Below are 13,139 nucleotides of genomic sequence, written 5' to 3'. Positions count from 1 at the left end.
GCTGCCTGCACAACGCTGGGGGCTGGAGCCAGAGACGCAGCGACCCCTGTGAGCCCACCTGGGGCAGGGGGGGTCTCTCGGATCATAGGATCCCTGGTGGGCAGAGGAGTCACAGCCGTCAGGTACTAGGGGTACCTGGAGGAGGCCCCGAGGCCAGCCTGGGACCATGGGGGGCTCATCAAGGAGGCACTAGAGCCCGAGGTTGTAGACCCCATGGGAGAAGGTGATGGGGACAAGGAAAGGGCACCTGGGAGGGGGCTGCAGGCTGAGGCCAGTGGGAGCCAGTGGGGAGCTGGCTGAGCCCCTCCCACACCCCACGAGAGGAGGGGGCCTCGGGCCAGCCTCCTGCACCCCTGCAGCACCAGGCAGGGCCCCCCAAAGGCCAACAAGGAACAGACCCTGGAGGTGGGGTGCCAAGGGGGCCAGGTTTGACTACGTAAAAGTGAAACCTCTGCCACCACCAAGAGACTGCAGGTAAAAGGCAGGAGAGGCGGACAGTCAGAGACAGAGACAGACAGACAGACAGAGGGGCGGAAACAGCGCTCTAGCAGCACATGCACCCAGGACGCCCCTGGCCACATGGAAGGCTCGGAGGGCAGCTGGGCTCGGGGCCGGGTGCCAGTGACCCGCTAGGGCTCCCCCAGCCCCGGGGGACGGTGGCTCCTGATCCCCGTTTCTAAGAGGAGGAAGCGGAGTGTGGAGGGAGGGTCCGCTGGGTCTCGCCCTGGCCACGCAGCTGCCGCGGAGAGCCGCCCTCGCTCGGCCGTCTGAGTCGGGGCCTGCCCGTGCCCCTGCCCCCCGCTCGGGCACAGGCAGCCGGGGCGAGACCAGCGGACCCTCCCCTCCTGCGAGGGCGACGGCCAAGGTCCAGCCCCACCCGTGACCCGTGACTTCCCGCCCGAGTGGCTCAGAGGGACGCTCGGCTGGACTCGTGGCCCTGGGCCCTGAGGCTGGAGGAGGATCACAGCCTGTGGTCCCGGCTGGCGAGGGGGGCAGCGGAGGGAGAGCGAGGGAGAGCGGGGGCAGAGGGCGCACAGGGGCAGCGCTGGTCAAGCCCAGAAGAGCAGGTCACATCCCCAGACAGCGGCCGGGACTGCGGGGCAGGGAAGACTCACTCCAGACGGAGCAGCCCCCGAGGGGCCCAGGGAAGTGGAGGGCAGGTCCGAGGAGCCAGGAGGGTCGTGGGATCAACAAGGGGGGTGCCAGGGTGATGCCAGGCCCGGGGGTCCCAGGGGAGGTGACTGAGGATCCCCCACTGCCCAGGGCTGCTGGGGGGGGGGCAGGAGGGGGAGGTGCAGGCATGGGGGTGCAGCAGAGGGGCGGGGAGGCTGGGGGAGGTGCCTGAGCCCATTGCCCCCGCCCAGTCCCCCTCAGACAGACACGGCTTGGAGCTCTGGGCTCTGCCCACAGGGCGTGTGGGGAGTGGAGGGGGCCGGGGGTTGCTCCCCACAGCAAAGCACCCCGTATATGAGGTGGCCTTGTCACTCGGGCCAGCAGAGTGGTGGCGCCCCGTGTGACGGCCCGTCCTGAGCCCCCACACCCGTCACCATTGGGGAATTCGTGACGTGTGCCCCCTACCCCCCCGCAGCCCGGGCACACATACTTGGCAGTTAGATGGAGTTATGATTACTTTGTTTTTAAGAATTTGGGGGGAACATTTGGAGAAGACCAGAACAATCCCCAAACCCACGTTGAAACCTCTGGTTGAGGGGCAGCTCCCTCCCCTCTCTGAGCCTCAGTTTCCCCCACAGCAAGAAGGAGGGGAAGGAGGGAGAGGAGAAGGTTTTCCTTGAGGCATCTCCTCTTAGGAGGAGCCGTGAACGCCTTCTTGCTCCAGCATCTGGGGCGCCAGCCGCGCTAACTTGGAGGGGTTCACACATCACAGAGCCGGAGCAGGGGGTCTGGGCTGAGCAGGGGGGAGGCCGAGGGGGCCCAGGCCACAGCGGGGAGGGGTTGGGAGCCGGGAGGGCCCTGGGCTGGGTCCACGGATTCTCGGCTCTTGGCTGGTGCCCTCCCGGCCACGCTGCTGCCCCTGGGCCTCACCCCGCTCTCCCTGCCTGCTCAGGGACGGACAGATGAACGGACAGGGCAAGAGCAGAGCTGGCCCCACGGGGAGGAGGGAGGTAAGCGGGACGGTGTGTGCACAGCCTGGCACCAGCAGCTGCTCCCTAAACATCAGACGTGGACGCCACCAGCCAGGCCAGGGGCGCTGCCCGCATTGTGCCCCCAAAGGCACTTGGGCAGGAGAAAGAGAGAGAAGGAGAGGGAGAGAGGGGGAGAGAGAGAGTGAGAAGGGAGGAGAGGGGAGAGAGGGGGAGCCCCCACCCACACCCTCCGTCCTGAATCCTTATATGCATGAGAGAAAGGCGCCCTGGCCTCGGGGTATTATAAATCTCTCCTTTTCAAGTATGTGTGACCAATTTATTTCTAGAAAACAACACAGAACTTTAAAATGTTGCCAAGCGGCTTGGCCTCCGTGGGGACTTTCCGGGGCCCCGAGCCGCCTCCCCTCCGGCCCCCTCTTTCCTTGGGCCGTCGGGGGTGGCCCACGGCTCGGTGGATCCGCATTTTTCCTCTTTTCTTTTTCTTTTTGCAACGAGTGAAGAAGAAGAAAGAGGCAATTGGACTCGAAGCTGGGGCCAGCGAGCCGGGCCCTCCTGAGCTCTGAGCCTGTCATCACACGTCGGGGAGGAGAGCAGGGGCCGGGGGTTCGGCCTGGGCCAGGAGCTGGGGATCACGCGTGTCCCCCCCATGGGGCCCCTCTGGGAGTCAGGGTGCCCTGGGCGTCTCGCCGTCACCCCAGCATGGGAGGCGCTGTGGACTCCCCTGCCATGTCTCCTGGGCCTCACGAACGCTAGAAACCCAGCAGCTCCAGCCATGGACACTCGCCCAGAGCCCCCAGCGGGACAAGGCCCAGCGAGCGCCGCAATGTGAGCTGACAAAGGCACGTCGCCCAGTGAAGGGAGCTGGTGGGACACGTCACATGCTGTGGGTTCCAACCAGCTGACGCCCCAGAAAAGGCAAAGCTACAGAGACAGGGAAAAGGGCAGCGGTCACCAGGGGTTCAAGGAGAGGGGTGGGGTATCGGGGGGGCGCGGGGCACTTTCAGGGCCATGACCCGCCCTATAGGACACTGCGTTGGGGGACAGGACACCAGGCGTTTGTCAGACCCACAGAACTGCACACGGAGAAGGATCCCTGTGCCGACAGGGCCCTACTTACTGATCACACCCCACGCCGGGTAACCGGGTGGAGCAAATGTGCCTCACTGAGGCAAGATGCTCCCGGTGGGGGAACTGGGGCAGCGGTGGGCAGACAGGAATTCTCTGCACTTTTTGAGCAATTTTTCTGCCAACCTAAAACAGCTCTAAAGGGAAAGTTTATTTTCTGAAAAGGTTTGCACCCTGAGCCCTGACCCACCCACCAGCTGCCTTCTCAGCCTCTCTGCGGGGGTGTCTGTCCCACGAGCACCCAAGGCCCTCGCTGCTCCAGCCTCACCGCCTCCTCCAACCTGCAAACACAGCGTGCTGCTTGTCACCCAGCCCCTGGCCCTCCCGCTGTCTTTTCTCAGCCATCAGATCCTCAGAGCGGCCTTCCCTGAGCCCCCGAGGGCAAAGCATAACCACCCTCGAACAGTCACCGTCCCTGGTGCTGATTTCTGTGGCACTCGCCACCACCCACGAAGGACACCCCACCTCAGTCACGGTGGGTCTCCCAGACAGAATATCGGCTCTGCAAGGGTGGGGGTTTGTACCTGGTCTGCTCCCCGTGCTGTTCCCAGCACCTAAAGTGGTGGCTGTTATGTACTAGGAGCACAGAAAATGGTGAATGATTGATTGATTGATTGATTGAATAGCACACTCCTCCCATCCTCCCCCAGCCTTGGATGGGTCCCAGCCGTAACCTTTCTCCACCTTTTCTGAGCACACCTGGGCTTTGGGAAATGGGGGTCCTGCTGCCTCTGTTAAAGCAGCTCCTGGCTCCCAGGGTCTGCTCTCTACTGGTGAGAACCTAGAAGGGAGACATGGGGGTGCCTGGCTCCCCAAACACCCAGCAGTCACCACCACTGAGCCTGAAGTGAGCTTACAGCAGGTGCTGATGAAGTTCTTACTGGTTCGGTGGATGGGCAAATGGAGGGATGGAAGGATAGATGGATAGATAGATAAAAAGATGGATGGATGAATGGATAAATGGATGGATGGATGGGTGGATGGATGGATGGATGGACGAGTGGATGAGTGGATGGATAGATAGACAAGTGGATGGATGGAAGGAGAGATGGATAAATGGATGGAAGGAAGGAAGGAAGGATGGATGGATGGATGGATGGATGGATGGAAAGATGGATGGGCAGATGGAGGGATGGAAGGGAAGGATGTAGAAAGCAAGGGTGAGGGTGGGGTGCAGCAAGAAAGACACCCAGTTTGCAAAATGTAAGGATTGGCCCACTCTCGGTGGCATGAAAGTGCAGGGTCAGCACCTCTTAAATTTGGGGCCCTGACAAAAAGGGGAAGCCTTGCCTGCAAAGACAAACTTCACCAGCCACATGAGTTCCTCCAGGGATGGCACATGGGGCGGGATCGGGTGAGGTGATGCGGGGCCAGCAGGAGAGCCGGGTCCCCCCAGGACACTTGGCAGAGGATGACGAGCTCACATCTGGCTTGTGCCCACAAAGCCCTTCCTTTCTCCTGTTTCACAGACAGTAAATGGTACACACAGAGCGCAACTAAATCAAGCAACTTAAATAAGAAATGCAACTGGGTGGGAACACGGGAGCGGCCTGGGACGGGGAGGTGTCATCCGGGCACCCAGGGTTCAGAAGCCACCGCTGCCTTCTCCCCCCTCAGCCCCGTCTGAGCAGCTTGCAGCCGGGGGGATTGGCTTGGGGGGGACAGTGGCTGCAGCCCCTCGGGCGGTCCTGCCTGGCCCTCTGCCCAGTATCCCACAGGGAACTCCATGCTCGTGAGTGGGAGCTGTGCGGGGCTGTCCTTGCCCTGAGTGTCCCTCATGAGGGGACCCCTGGCTTCCACTGACCGTCCAGGCTCTGTCCAAGCCCCACCCCACCCCCCCGAGACCAGGGCCCACAGCCGGCCTGGGCCAGCCTCCCCGTCCACATGCGGTGGGCTCTGCCTGTCCGTGGGTCCTGCCGTCCATGCCAGCTGCTTCCCGTGCCATTGTTCTTGCACAGGAAGGAGTTGTGGGGATGATGTTGACACAGCCGAACCCGAAACAGTCCAGGGTCCGGCTCAGTGCCCACCCGTGGGGCATCGGCAGGGCCTCGTGGCCATTGGGAGCACCATGGCTTTCACCTAAGTGACAAGAGGAGCATCCAAAAGTTTCCGCACAGAGGAGGAGAGCAGGAATGTGATCCCACGGATCATCGTGGGACCAGAGGGGCAGTGGGCAGGTGGTGGGTCAGGGGAGACCAGGGGCAGGGGGTGTGACCTCAGGGGTCAGGATCACCTTCACAATCACATCCCACAGGACACCGACGAGCTGGTGAGGGGGGCCCAGGACCTCAGAAGACCCACAGACGTATAATAGCAGGAGGGTGTGCAGTGAGCAGGGGGCCAGGCAGCCTCTGGGGGCCGGGGGATGCTGGGGGGAGGCGAGGCGAGCAGCGTGCAGAGACGGGGACCACGGGCACCCCAGGCCCGGCCCAGAGCGAGGAGCAGCGCCCACCGGGTAAGGGGGGCAGGAAGGAGGAAGTTGTGCAGCTGAGGAGGGTGGAGGGGGCAGCGCGGAGGCCAGAGAAGTGGGTGGGGTCCGTCCTCGGGGTCAGGCGCTTGGCCAGGTTCTGTGCGGGGCAGGAGGCCCCTACGGGGGTCGCTCGGGGCAGCCCTGGTTTATTCCTTGGAAGGTTCCTCCACGGGGAAGGAACACAAGGAGGCTCAAGAGAGGAGCCTAGGACGGCTGGGAAAGAAGATGGGGGCTTGGCCAGGCCTGCAGGAGGGACCCCATGTGGGGTGTATGGGGTGGAGTCGACTGGACTCAGCAGTAGACAGACGGGGTGGGCTGGGGGGTAGGGAAGGAACGGAGAACCTGGTGGCCACGGACCTGGCAGTGCCAAGCAGAGCTTTTTGTTGCAAACAGAGGAAACTGGGGCAGAAGGGATTTATTGCGAAGACAACGGGAGCCACGGAATTGGCTGCACCCTCACAGCACCCCCCGGAAGCAGTGGCATTACCCCCTTTCCACAGACGACGAGACCGAGGGTCAGAGTGGTGCCAACTGCCTGAGGTCACCACCAAATACGGGACGGAGAGGGCTCCCCACTCCCTCACATGCTCCCTGCTCCTCTTGGCTGCCCCGGGGAGGAGCAGGTCTTGGGGAGACGGAGCTGACTCGCCCATCCTCGCAGGCACCTGTAGCTGCATGGAGGGGACTCCCCCTCCACTGGCACCGCCCAGGACAACAGAAGGAAGGTCGCCCTAAGGCCCAAGATGCAGAAGGGCTGCGCGCCCTCACTCGCGCTCTCGCTTATTTGTCCCAGGCCCAGGAAGAGCTCTGAGGCTCCCCGAGAACTGCCCGAGCAGCAGAAATGATCAGAGAGCAGATGTTCCAGAACCTCAGAGGATACTCATCTTGGCTGGGCCGGATTCAGCCTGGGGGTGGGGACTGCCCCGGGACCTGGGCAGAACAGGCAGATGGAACAGGGGGGGCTCAGACTCACATTGCTGTCCGTGGGGCTGGGGGGAGACGTCCACGCTGACCCTGTGGTTCTGGGCTGAGCCCCCGGCGGGCGGGCTGGTGCCTGAGATGGGCAGAGTAGAGAAGAGGCAGGCTCTGCGGACACGGAGTTTGCAGTGGCTGTTGGATACCTGGGGCAGTGTGGGGGTGAAGAGTGAGTCTGTGAGAATCAGGGTGCTCTGTGGGGGTTCTTACCAACCAGGCAGGAGGGGGGACACCCCCTGGGACCCAGAACAAGACTTGCAAATGGTTCGCTTGTCTGCGGAGCCCCAAGAGTGGGCAGGGCTCAGGGTGCTGCCCTAGGCCTCTGTACACAGAGGGGAAACTGAGGCTCAGAGAGGAGGAGGAGGAGGAGGGCTGCACTCGAGGTCACACAGCCACCCTGGGCCCAGCTCCCCTCTCCACATGTGCAGCGTCCTGACTCCAGGCCCTTGGGCCCTGCACCCAGGCAAGCAGCCCCTGAGCCCCTGCAGGCCACGGCCGACAGATCGGCACATCTCAAATGCTGGAAGATGCCGATGGCGAGGTCCGGAAGGAGCTGTGGGGCCATCGAGCTCCTTTGATGCTGTCTCCGTCCCCCAGCTGCTTTCACTTTCTGGTGGTCATTTCTTCTGTCCACTGTGGGCACTGCAGCGTGCCAAGGCTGCAGGAGGACAGACGACAGACTCGGGCAGAACCCGAGAGCAGAGGCACCTGCCCGAGGCCGTGGAGGGAGCACAGCCGGAGGCAGCCGGGACCCCGGGCTGCCCGCCCCCCTGCCCAGGCCCTGCTCTCTCCTTATTTGGCCCTGCTGGCGAGCCGCGGCGCCTGGTATTTATAATGGATTTTCCACGACATTTGATGTCTTGCGAAACATAACATGCAGAGTCATCTTTCCAAAGCAAGTTTGCTGGGCAGGATCTGCCCCCCAACTTCCACAAAGGCAGCACGTCCTTTTCCCCGCGTAGGCCTTGCGAGGGGAGCTGGTGCAGAAATGTGAGAGGGCAGCGGGGCAGCCCATCCACTGACCGCGACCGCTCAGGCCGGGCCTGGCTCCAGGCAGCGATTGGCAAACTGTATTTAACAAAAGGCGACAAACCGACTCGTCACCCAGAAAGTTCCTGAGCCACTGTGCATCTCTGTATGCTCAGAGCAAGGCCCATGGTGTTCCGCCTGGAGGATGGGGGCCTGGGGACCCCAGGCACGAGGAGGCACCTCGAGGCCACCCGTACCGATGTCCTGGGGCTGCCACAGCCAAGCACACAGATGAGAGGGTTAAAGCCACAGAAATCTGTTTCCTCACAGCTCTGGGCCACAAACCCAAACTCGAGGTGAGGGCAGGGCCGCGCCCTCCGGAAGCTTCCAGAGGCTCCAGCGTTTCCAAAGCGTGGCTGCATCTCCCCACCCTCCACCGCGGCCTGCACGAGGCCTTCTCCCTCTTAAAGGACACTTGTCACTGGATTTAGGGACACCCCCCCACCTCCTCCCAGATAATCCAAGACAAGCTCATCTCAAGTCCCAGAACTTAATTACGTCTGCAGAAGACCCTTTTTCCAAATAAGGTTCTTTCACAGGTTCTGGGAGTCACAACGTGGACATAGCTCAGGACCAGAGGGCTCCATTCAACCCCCCACACCACCTCAGGCCGCCCACCACCCAGACAGATGCTGCCTCTGCCAGCTCTTCTTGAATGCTCCCAGGGACGGGACTCTCACTCCCTCCCAAGGAGATGGCCCCTAGGGGATGCTTTCAAGAAACCGTGCCCTCCCTCCGTGGCCCTCCCTCCCTTCCCGGACTCCTCCCTCTGGGCCCCACTGCACCTGCCCTTCCCATTGTCCTCCTTCCCCTCCAGCCCCACCTATTTCTCTCTGGCTCTCCTCCATGTCGCTTCTCCACAGAACTCACTCAGCGCATCGGGGCCACCTCCCTGCTGGCTCCTCTCATTGTTTTCCGTCGAGCTCCATGCTGTTCCTCTGCGGTCTGAGGACGTGCTCCCTTAGGGACGGGGAAGACGGTACCCGCTGCCAGCCCAGTGCCCTTCTCTCCTGGCAGCCGCCTTGCTGCCCACGGGCCATCCCAGGGCTTTCCTGGGAGAACTAAGAGGCATTTCACATCTGTTCTGGGAAAGGTCTCTCTGCAGGTTCTCTTATTTGATCCCACACACTTTGCAAAACAATGATAATCTGTTCCATTTTACAAGTGAGGAAACTGAGGCTTGAAGAGGTGATTCCAAGGTTACCCAGTGGACACAGGGCTCACACCCTCCTGCCCGTGTACACTCCCCTGAGCCCGACAGATGCCACGGAAACGAGCAAGGAATTAACCCTCAGGACGGGAGAACAGGGCTGCCCGTGCGCCCCCAGCCCCTGGCCGTCACTCATGGCCTCCTGCTGTGCACCGGGGGTGGAGGGGGCGACTGCGGTCAGTGTGGCCTGCAGCTCCCAGGGGAGGACGCTGCCTGGAAGCCCGGCCCCAAGGGACGGGGCAGGAAAACACCGCCCGGGGCTTCCCAGCCCTCCGTCCACCAGCTAGACTCTGGCTCAGCCCGCAGGCCGGGGGGAGACTGGGGGGCTGGGACCCCACCCGGCCCCCTCTGCTCCTGAGCTGCCCAAGCTCCGCCTCCTCGCCTCGCGGGCCCCGGGGTCGACGTCCACATCCCCAGGCAGCCGTGATGGCCACTGAGCCGGAACACCCACTTTTACTTTGTAAGCAACAGTCGGTCAGAAAGAGAGACACAAATGCTGGGTGACGAATTAACTGGATTAGAGGCAAAACAGGGAAGCAATTTTTAGTTAACTGGTGACAAAGGGCAAAGGTGTCCTGTGATGTTAGCGTTTCAACTCATCTATTTTCCAGGGAGCGGGGAATGAAAGCTGTCGGGCATCTGCCAAGCGGCAGGCCACAGGCTGGCCCCGAACAACGACGACAGCAGCAGCAGTAACAGTAAAGACCCTGCCACCCTGCCTGTGTACTACCCCGGTGGACAGGTGGGGAAACCGAGGCACAGAGAGGTTACAGAATTCCCTCCAGGTCACAGTGGGATCCCAAACCTGAGTCCATGCTCCTTCCCAGACTAGAAAAGACAGATGGCCGGAAAATAATACAGAGCTCTACTGTACCATGAATGAATGAATGAATGAATGAATGACTATAAGGGGAGTTGCTGACTGCAGACGTTCCCAGGCACCTGGAGGTGTCTCTGCAATGTCCCGGGGGTGGGGGGGACATGGGGTTGCCGCTGGCATGGGGTCCAGGGGCTGGATGGTGGAGCGGGCAGCCCAGCCTGCCAGGACATTGAGGGCAGGAAAGGCACCGTGTCCAGAGCTCTGAGGGGTCAGGGGCCACACGAGATGCTCTCGAGATGCTCCTGGGACCCCGCAGGTGCCACATCCCTCGTCGTCCACTGCACCCCTCCTCGTCCGCATCCGCATACGGGACGCCCCCACGGGCCACGCTTTCCAGCTCGGCCCACAGCTGGGACTGGAGTGTGAGGTGAAAATAAAGAGGAAATTTACCCCGTTCATCTCAGCCTCGAGCAAGCCCAGAGCTTCTTTAACTTGGTGGACAAAAGAGGCTTCAGCCAAGACAACCAGCCCCGAAGTCCCCAAATGAATGGGCAGCGGGGCCCCTGGTGCACCTCGGGGAGCGGGTGGTGGCGGGGTGCAGGCTGATGCAGAGCTGCGGCCCGCGTCCTCGGGTGCGGGTTGGGGGAGAGGCACCTGTGCAGCCCCAGGGCAGCACTGCCTCGGGGGACACCGGGTTCAGCTCGGAGCAGGTGAGGTGCAGCCTATCGGAGCTGCCCAGTGACGGAACAGGTGGGCTTGTCAGGCAGGAGCCCCCGGGCCTCGAGGGTCCGAGCAGAAGGTAAAGCGATCCCGTCTCAGAGGGGCTGCGTTCACACATTCATTCCAATGTATTCCCCCTCAGCCACTGCATCGTCAGGGTTTCCAGAGAAATAGATGCAGTGGAAAGATAATTAGACGGGGAGATGATTGATAGATAAATAGATAGAAAGAAAAATAGATGATTGGATAGACTATTGATAGATGACAGATGATTGATAGATATCTATTGATAGATGATAGATGATTAAATGGATGCATGGAAGGATAGATGATATTGATTGATAGACTAGATGATTGATATAGATAGATGATATCAGATTAATTGATGATTAGATGATTAATAGGTAATGATAAAATTATATTATAAAGAAGGCCATGGAGATCCCCAGAGCCAAAAAAAACAACCTGTGCTCTGCTTCCCCTTTGAATTCCCTCGAGAGTTTCCTCTTCATCTTTTGGCATTTGAAACCCCACCGAGGCAGCTGACCCCGGCAGACAGTCAGTCCCCTGGCTCCTTACCTTTGGCCCAAAACAAAATAAAGCCCACCTGCCCCAAACCCACCCCCATAGGACCGACAAACCCTCATCCCATCAATAAGGCGTCAGGCTAACTTCGTTTTTTTGTCCAAAAACATCCTTTACTATCCCTAGAACCCCGGAGCTACTTCCACTGTAGCTTCCTTTGCGGCAAGAAAACTTTGGTGTCCGAATAAAATGCTGAGGTCTGCAAAGTCCGATTTGTCCTTCCCAGTTTGGAGGCCCCACCCAGAGATAAAAGGTGGGGCTCCGTGACCGGCCAGGTGAAGCCGCGGCCCCCAGGGGACCCCTTCCTACCCCTGAACTCCACGGTCTGCAGGGGTTCAGTTGCCTTTTCTCTGGGACTTGGGTTTGGGCACCTCTGGTTTGGGTTTCTTGTGGCTCTGCCGTCAGCCCTTCGTCTGTGTCACCTCCTCTCTCCCTCCAGCTCCCTGACTTTGTCCCTCCTGGAGACCCCGGGTTGGGGAATCTGCAAGGCCCCTGAAGCTGACCCCCAGCCGGGGTCCCGGGTGAGCGGGTTCGTCCTCTCGCTCCCGGGAAACGAGCCTCCTGCTCTCCCCAGGACGTGCCCGGGTCCCCTCCGCACACCGCCTGGAACGTCCACTCCCCGGGGCCTCCCTGAGGACGGGGGGATCAGAGGGCTGAGCCGGAAGACAGGGGACAGAGACCCTGCATCCGACGACCCAGGGGGTCCCCTGCCCTCCACGCCCCCTCCCCTGCCGAGACCCCCTGCCCCTTGCACACTCACGCCGTGGACCCGGGGCTTTCCGTTCCCGGTGGATCTGACACAGCGGCGACGTGCCTTTGTCATGGCCACTTTGAGAAACCGATAGGAACAAAATTGTGCCCTTGAGAAGCTCCTAAAGACAAACACTAAAAAGAGGATGGGAGATTGGTGCTTGGAGGCTGCTGGAGGACAAGTTCCCTCACAGGTTCCTTAGAAAAAGAAAAGGCCGAGAACAGAACAAAGGGGAAGAGACTCCAAACCAAACCCAGAGCCCCCACCTCCCTCACCAGCCCGTCCCCCAGCCCCTCACAGGCTCCTCTCGACCTGAGGGAAAGTGACCTTGTCCAGACATCTTGGCCAAGGAAGGCTTCCAGGGACTGGCTGCAGAACCTAAACCTGGGCCCTGGCCTGAAGTGAGAGCCATAATCAAAGAACTCCCCAAACAAGACCAGCAGATATTCACAGATGAGCTTAGAATCCTCGGGGTGCACGGGCTCCGGGGCTCCCTGACCTGTGTCAGCTTGTACACGTCGGCCGGAGCCTCAGATGCTAAATCCTGGGGGGCAAAAGCTGGGTGACTGACCCAGAGAGGGGCTACAAGGTCCCTCTTTCCACAGAGAATCTGGGGGACAAAGAGGCCGAGAACTAGGGCAGAGTTTCCTGAGATCCCACGGCAGGGAGAGAAAAGCTCAGGCCCCTCCACAAATTACCATGGGAAAGCTTTAGCCATTAAATAAATGCCCTCAGCTTGCCACAGCTGCCAAGAACAAATATTCTGATCAAAATACAAGAGTGGAGCAAGGAGAAAAAGTCAGCTGTTTTTTAAATAAACTAGTGATTTTTGTTTTTCTGTGTTCTTAACTCTGACTCATGACTGAACAATTTTTAATTGAAGCTATAAACTGTCTCTGTCTGTTGGTTTGATTGATGTATGTTCTCCTACCTCCAGATGGTAACACCAAATTAACAGACAAAAATCCTTAAAAGAACTCTATTCAAATTGCTTGAAGATAAATAAGCCTATGTATAAATTAATACTCCGAAAGTCCCAGAAGTTAAGGAAACCCACTTTCTAATTCTTCAATTGTAGAAAGAGTATTCATAGAATTAAATCCAAATGTTTTAAAAATTCAAGTGCACATAATCTGGGCAAACTTTTAGCAAGCAGGACTAGTTCAATATTGCTAGTTAAATATAAGCAGCTATGTCTTCTGAGTTATCAGTGTTAAACACAATACAGGAATACAATTTGATTCTACTTGGGTATGCTCTTCCTAAATTTGTACAGGTTTATTGATCAAATATGCTCACACTATATCTACTAGATTTTTAAAATGATGAAAAATGTAAATGTGTGTTTA

The 13,139-nt window shown here is 59.6% G+C and overlaps 2 long non-coding RNA genes across 2 annotated transcripts; both read right to left on the bottom strand.

Annotated features, from left to right (window-relative positions):
* Window positions 1-2,889: 2,889 nt before the first annotated feature.
* On the bottom strand, window positions 2,890-4,154 carry LOC119528519. The gene is made up of 3 exons (XR_005215734.1): window positions 3,930-4,154; window positions 3,755-3,806; window positions 2,890-3,026 (listed from the first exon to the last, which is right to left on the bottom strand). It is a non-coding gene; the product is annotated as an uncharacterized LOC119528519 (long non-coding RNA).
* A 2,580-nt stretch (window positions 4,155-6,734) lies between these two features.
* Window positions 6,735-9,015, bottom strand: LOC119528518. The gene is made up of 3 exons (XR_005215733.1): window positions 8,528-9,015; window positions 6,886-7,333; window positions 6,735-6,754 (listed from the first exon to the last, which is right to left on the bottom strand). It is a non-coding gene; the product is annotated as an uncharacterized LOC119528518 (long non-coding RNA).
* Between the last annotated feature and the right edge of the window lie 4,124 nt (window positions 9,016-13,139).

Source organism: Choloepus didactylus, chromosome 3 (assembly GCF_015220235.1).
Source record: "Choloepus didactylus isolate mChoDid1 chromosome 3, mChoDid1.pri, whole genome shotgun sequence".
NCBI classification, from domain to species: Eukaryota; Metazoa; Chordata; class Mammalia; order Pilosa; family Megalonychidae; genus Choloepus; species Choloepus didactylus.
The sequence above is the reverse complement of the archived record's forward strand: the minus strand, read 5'-3'. Positions and strand labels throughout refer to the sequence as shown.